Below are 6,217 nucleotides of genomic sequence, written 5' to 3' on the forward strand. Positions count from 1 at the left end.
AAGGATAAAGGTTTTATCTGGAGTTTTCTGGGTGTATCAGTTCTAGTTACAGTCATTTGTCACATGGGCTGGTGGTGACTGATCATTTCCTTTTTTTCTGCAGTTCATCACTATTCTCCAAATCAGCATCATCATCAGTCTGAACTCAACTCTCACAAAACTGAACGCTGGAATTTCACAGATGAAACAAACCAAGTAACAATATGATTTTTATTTTGTTTTAATAGAAAACCACAGTCAAAATAGACACATTAGCTCTCTCTGTCTCAGTTTCTCTGTAGGATTATGGTGTTTAAAACAATGGCTCAGTTTGTGTTTCTTGCATTCATGTGAGAAACTTGTTTTGCCCTCTCACCACCATAAAGACATGTCTCGAACGTGTCATCCTTCTGTATTGTCCAATGACTAGTACTTGGTGTTGGCACATGAATGACTAGATTGCATTTCGCTTTCATTCAGGTCAAGTTCAGGTTTTAAATGAATTTTATTTACAAATTTATTCTTATTATTGTGTAAAATGTATTTTAAAATACTTATTATTATGTAAAATGTATTCTTATTTATTCCAAGCATATTTTATAATGTATAATCCTTTTTATTAATTGATTTTGCAAAAAAATGCAAAAAAAACGTGTTCCTTGGGAACAGAGATTACACATAGAAGATGACAGATTCATATAAAAATGTTTCATTGGAGTCCAGTAAACCCTGTGCAGCAATTTCCAATGCATCATTTGGTGATGGCACCCCATACGCCCGTATAGGGCCGATCTAATGCGCAAATACATAAAGAAGGAGATGCCTGGGAGATTATATTGACTTTTGAGATTCTGGAAGGATTTTAAATTACTATCATCATAGATATCTCCCAGAGTGTTTACTTTATTATGAGTACATTGCGGACAATGAAATGGAGTACTGCCTGACAAAAGAATATTATTGTGGAAAATAGGCGAATGCCTATGCCTTATTGTAACTGGTTGTGAACGTCTTTCAACATCCCTCCATGTGGAGAGGAGGTAGGTTACAATGGGACCAAACTGAGATTTACACTGCCTAAGCGGAACCCCGAAAAAACAAGATGCTTCAATTTATACGGGCAAACAATAGATTCCTCAATTGCTCTCCAAGACACAGAAGCATCAGGATCAAACCAAACTGATAAAGGGCGGAGGGAAAAGACTTGAGCATACAGTCTAAAATTAGGGAAAGAAAGACCTCCTGTAATCTACATCACTGTAAGGTAGTCAGTTTAATGCGAAGACATTTCCCATCCCATATATACCGTGAAACACATGCATCTAGTTTGTTCCAGTAGCCAATCGGTGGAGTGAGAGGAATCATGGAAGAAAAGAACTTAATACGTGGGAGAACATTCATTTTAATCACCGATATACGAACCTGTATAGAAGTAGGAAGACGAGACCAATTTTCCAAATCTGAGGATACTTTGGCTAGAATACTATTATAGTTTTTTGAGACGATTTCCTGCAGGGGAGGAAAAACATCTACCCCCAAGTACTTAAAGTTTTGAACCAATGGAATATATATAGAAAGGGACATGGAATCAATTTTAGAATTGAGGGGAAGTAAACATGACTTATTCCAATTAATTTTAAACCCAGAGATCCAAAATGGTCAAATAAATTCAACACATGAGGAATAGAATGTGACGGCTATTCCAAAAACAATAAGATATCATCAGCAAACAAAGAATAAATCCTTTAACTTTCGTTTTCGTCTTGTAACAATTTAGGGTTAAATTGCCATCCTAGTGGCACGAGATGGCCGAGGGATCAAAGATAATAGTTGTGTATTTGTGGCCTAATGGTTAGGGAGTCGGGCTTGTAACCTGAAGGTTGCTGGTTCGATTCTCGCGCCGGCAGGTATTGAAGGTGGGGATTGTGAATGGAGCACTCTCTCCACCTTTGACACCATGACTAAGGTGCCCTTGAGCAAGGCACCGAACCCCTAATTGCTCCCCGGGTGCTGGAGTAAGACTGCTCTGTGCGTGTGCGTGCTTGTTCACTACTCACTGCTGTGTGTGTGCACTAGAGGCTGACATTTTTTCAGGATTCCCACGGGTCACGGGAATCCCGCGGGAATCCCAATACCCAATTTTATACACAAATATACCTTTTGTATAAATAAACTATAAACTGTATATTTTAATTCTGAACTCAGTTCTAGTTGGCCTGTCTTGCTCTCCTCCTGTTCGCTTTGGTGTGGCTGCGTGAATGACGCAGTCCGTGACGGACAGATCGTTAACGGCTGGTCTATGTGGTAATACACACTATCATTCATCGACAGTGGCGGCGCCAGGGCGGGGCTTGACGGGGCTATAGCCCCATCAGAAACTTGCTTAGCCCCGGCACAGCCCCAGCAAGGATTTCCTAATGATGTTCCTGTTTTTTAACTGTGGTGTCACTCTCATTAACATTGAAAAATAAATATTAAAAACCTAAAAAAAAAAAAGAAAGGTGCCTATTATGTGGCCTATAAACAATTAATAATATGAGGGAGGGGTCAAGCAACTCAAGCAAGCGACGGGCAAAGTTTGCGCAAGACGGTAAACGTCAATTCACTGTAGAGAAAGTGAAAGTAAAAAAACTGACGGTTAACGCTGCAGTAATGGCGCATATTCTCTCCGAGGCACCGAGAGACGAATCTAATTTAACATATGCTGATAACGGTATATAACTGTCTTAAATTATTCCCTTAATATTTCTCTTGTGGCTCCTAAAGTGAAAAACAGGAGACGGAATTCGCGTTAAACAGGTTGTTTTTGAAAATCGGTGCATGAAATAAAGCTGCTCTGAATTTTCATTGATGACTGCAGTGTTAATAATAATAATTATAGTCCTATAATTAATTGTATAAATTAATAGACCTGTTTTTAAAAAGAAAAAAAAAACTTTTCAATGAGAAGTATTGCGGGGCAATAATTTCATGTAATTTAATAAGAAAAGTAATCTAATAATAATAATAATAGGCCTAATAATAATAAGAATGTAACAGGCCTACATTAATTGGAAATGCTAAATCCTCTTAATATTGCCAATTTTTTATGCTTTTGACAATATCTCTGGCTATCTACACATGCATGATACGATGCAAATCAGCACGGGCAGGTTATCACCCGCAATGTGTGCCCGTGTGGAAATTACTAGATATGTGTAAAATAAAAAAAATAAAATAAAAAATAAAGGTAACTTAAATGAATAAATAAAATAAAACAAAACAATGGAAAAAAAAATCCCAACTTTCTTTCTTTTCTATATTCATTCATAAATTATATTACTTTGTAAGTGTCATATTTGGCAGTTGGCATTAGAAGTTATTAACAGTGGCAAGTTTAATAGCACAGGAAAAAAGTTAAATATGCCTTTTTCGAAGCTGCTGTATATAAAAAACTGATAGCTAAAGTTAGGCGTTCATTACTTTCTCTCAATTTAATTAGTTTTTTTAGCACCCCCTCTGAACTGTTAAGCCCCCCCTTAGCACCCCCAACAAAAAAATTGTCCCCTTGTCCCCGTTAATGCGTTCCAGATGTGAGGATTGGAATGCGTGAAATTCCTACGTCATCCGGGGATGAGATATGTTGTTTGTACAAGTGTAAAACCATAAATGAGCTGTCAAGGATTGTTTTGAAGATTTTATGCTCAACCGGTGGGGGTTTGCCCATCTGCGGCGTGCGTGTCCGGTTGCGTTCCGAGGTGCGCGCTCTCTCTCCCTCTCACTCTCTCTCTCTCTATGGAAAAAGATAATGGTTTTAAGGACAAAAGCAGAATAAATAAACAATTTTAACAGGTCAGTTTTAAGACAAACATATATTCTGTTGGTTGTATAAAATGTAATTAAATAACACTCCTAATAATGAGAAGGGATAAAAAAAAAAAGTTTAGTTTAACAAATAAAATGGTCTTAAAAAGTGAAAGACTTAGCAGAAGGATTTAATAAACGCCAACTATCCACCAATGAGGATGAGGTTACACATTGCCGAAGTTTGTCTGAACTAAAAGCTTGAGAGTGTGATTCTTTTGGTACAGATCTATCTAGGATATGCCACATTACAGAATTTGTATCTGCACCTAATACAATTTAAAAATCCGAGAATTTCAAGAGATAGGTTGACAAAACAGAGATTAAAGTAGGGTCAAGTCAAGTCACCTTTATTTATATAGCGCTTTTACAATACAGATTGTGTCAAAGCACTTAACAGTATCAAATTGGAGGATAGAGTGTCAGTAATGTATAATGATAAGATTAAACACTCAATTTTCAGTTAAAGGCATTTCATTATTGAATTCAGAGATGTCATTGTCTAGCTCAGTTTAGTTTAAATAGTATCTGTGCAATCAAATCGGCGATAATCGCTAGAAATTAAGTGTCCCCAACTGAGCAAGCCAGAGGCGACAGCGGCAAGGAACCAAAACTCCCTTTGTGACAGAATGGAGAAAAAAAAACCTTGGGAGAAACCAGGCTCAGTCTGGGGGCCAGTTCTCCTCTGACCAGACGAAACCCGCAGTTCAAAAGTTTTTATTTCTATTTTAATTTTGTTGCAATTTCTAACAATAGTAGTATTATGTAGTTAGGTATTTTATTATATTTTAGTTATTTTGTTATTTTTGGGTGATATATCTGGGGATATATCTCTGGGGTCATCTGGGTGTCCTGGTCTCCGCCCGACGATCAGGGCCGCAGACATCACCTCCGGCGCCGACCCACCATCTGATCGGACACGGACCGAGAAACAGACTAGGAAAGAAACAGACAAACATTAGCGCAGATGTACATCGTGTGCTATGGGGAGTGTTCGGTTCCGGTTCATCTAATTAATGCAGCCTAACAATCCTTTAACGGATTTGAATAATAGAAGCGTATTAATGTGTTATGTGTAAGCCAGGCTAAAGAGATGGGTCTTTAATCTAGATTTAAACTGACAGAGTGTGTCTGCCTCCCGAACAGTGTTAGGTAGACTGTTCCAGAGTTTGGGTGCTAAATAGGAAAAGGATCTGCCGCCCGCAGTCGATTTTGATATTCTAGGTATTATCAAACGGCCAGAGTTTTGAGAACGCAGCGGACGTGGAGGACTATAATGCGATAAGAGCTCGCTCAAGTACTGAGGAGCTAAACCATTCAGGGCTTTATAAGTAATTAACAAGATTTTAAAATCTATCCGATGCTTGATAGGGAGCCAGTGCAGTGTTGAAGAGTACAAGGGGCATAAACTGAAAGAAATACAATATTCCTATTCGCCACTATTGTTTTTATGTGTTATTCTACCGTCTGTATCACAATCTTTATCTAAAATAGTAATATTTAAAGTCCTCCGCACCAATATTAGGACACCCTTGGCTTTAGTATCCAAAGATGAGTGAGATACCACTTCATAAAACTTATTATTACACCTGTGTATATCCTCCTCTTTCAAATGAGATTCTTGAACTAACACTATATCAATCTTTCTTCTTCGCAAAAAACCAAGAAAACCTGTATGTTTGTGAGGGCCATTTAGCCCATTAATATTACAACTCAGAATATTAAGGTCAGTCATAGGTGTCGAACATAATTACTGCATAATAAGTTACAAGTAAATACAAGTTTGAAAATAAAACCAGTTGAGTCTGCCATAATTTCTGCCTAGAAAGTTGTTTATAAGTAAGCATACTTTTGGATGGTCAATTGTTATAACATATTTTTCTGTGCTGTTTTGTGCCCATCTGTAATTCTCTCTAATGTTGTACAGCTTACTGGGCTGTGAGTGTATGTTTGTATTTGTTGTCCTTTTTAAGTAAACAGTACTTGGACTGTGGTCTGATAGGGTTGTTAGAGGTTTGATGTGATCTCGACTTTGTTGATTGACAATAAAGTATATATTCTGGCATCAAAGAGTGATTTCTCACAGCAATGGCAGAAAGCCACTACAATCTCCACAGATCAATACACTTTCCTGGGCCTGGAAGTGGTTAATTTCACCGTGGAGACATTCAAATATGTCCTCATTATAGCATGGAGATTCAGAGGGAAGAATATAGAGAGCACATAAGAAAACATCTTTAGTGGTTTGGGTAAGGTGCTTGTTGATTTTGAGCCAGATATGTGATTCTTCTTTTTTAATTGTTTGGATGTATTTGTCAATTTATTGATTGTGCCAGATTACGATGTCCCCTGAATCTCTTCCACGTGTGATTTTTTCATGTTTTCTAGAGCATAA

This window comes from Onychostoma macrolepis, chromosome 01 (assembly GCF_012432095.1).
Source record: "Onychostoma macrolepis isolate SWU-2019 chromosome 01, ASM1243209v1, whole genome shotgun sequence".
In the NCBI taxonomy this organism is placed as follows: Eukaryota; Metazoa; Chordata; class Actinopteri; order Cypriniformes; family Cyprinidae; genus Onychostoma; species Onychostoma macrolepis.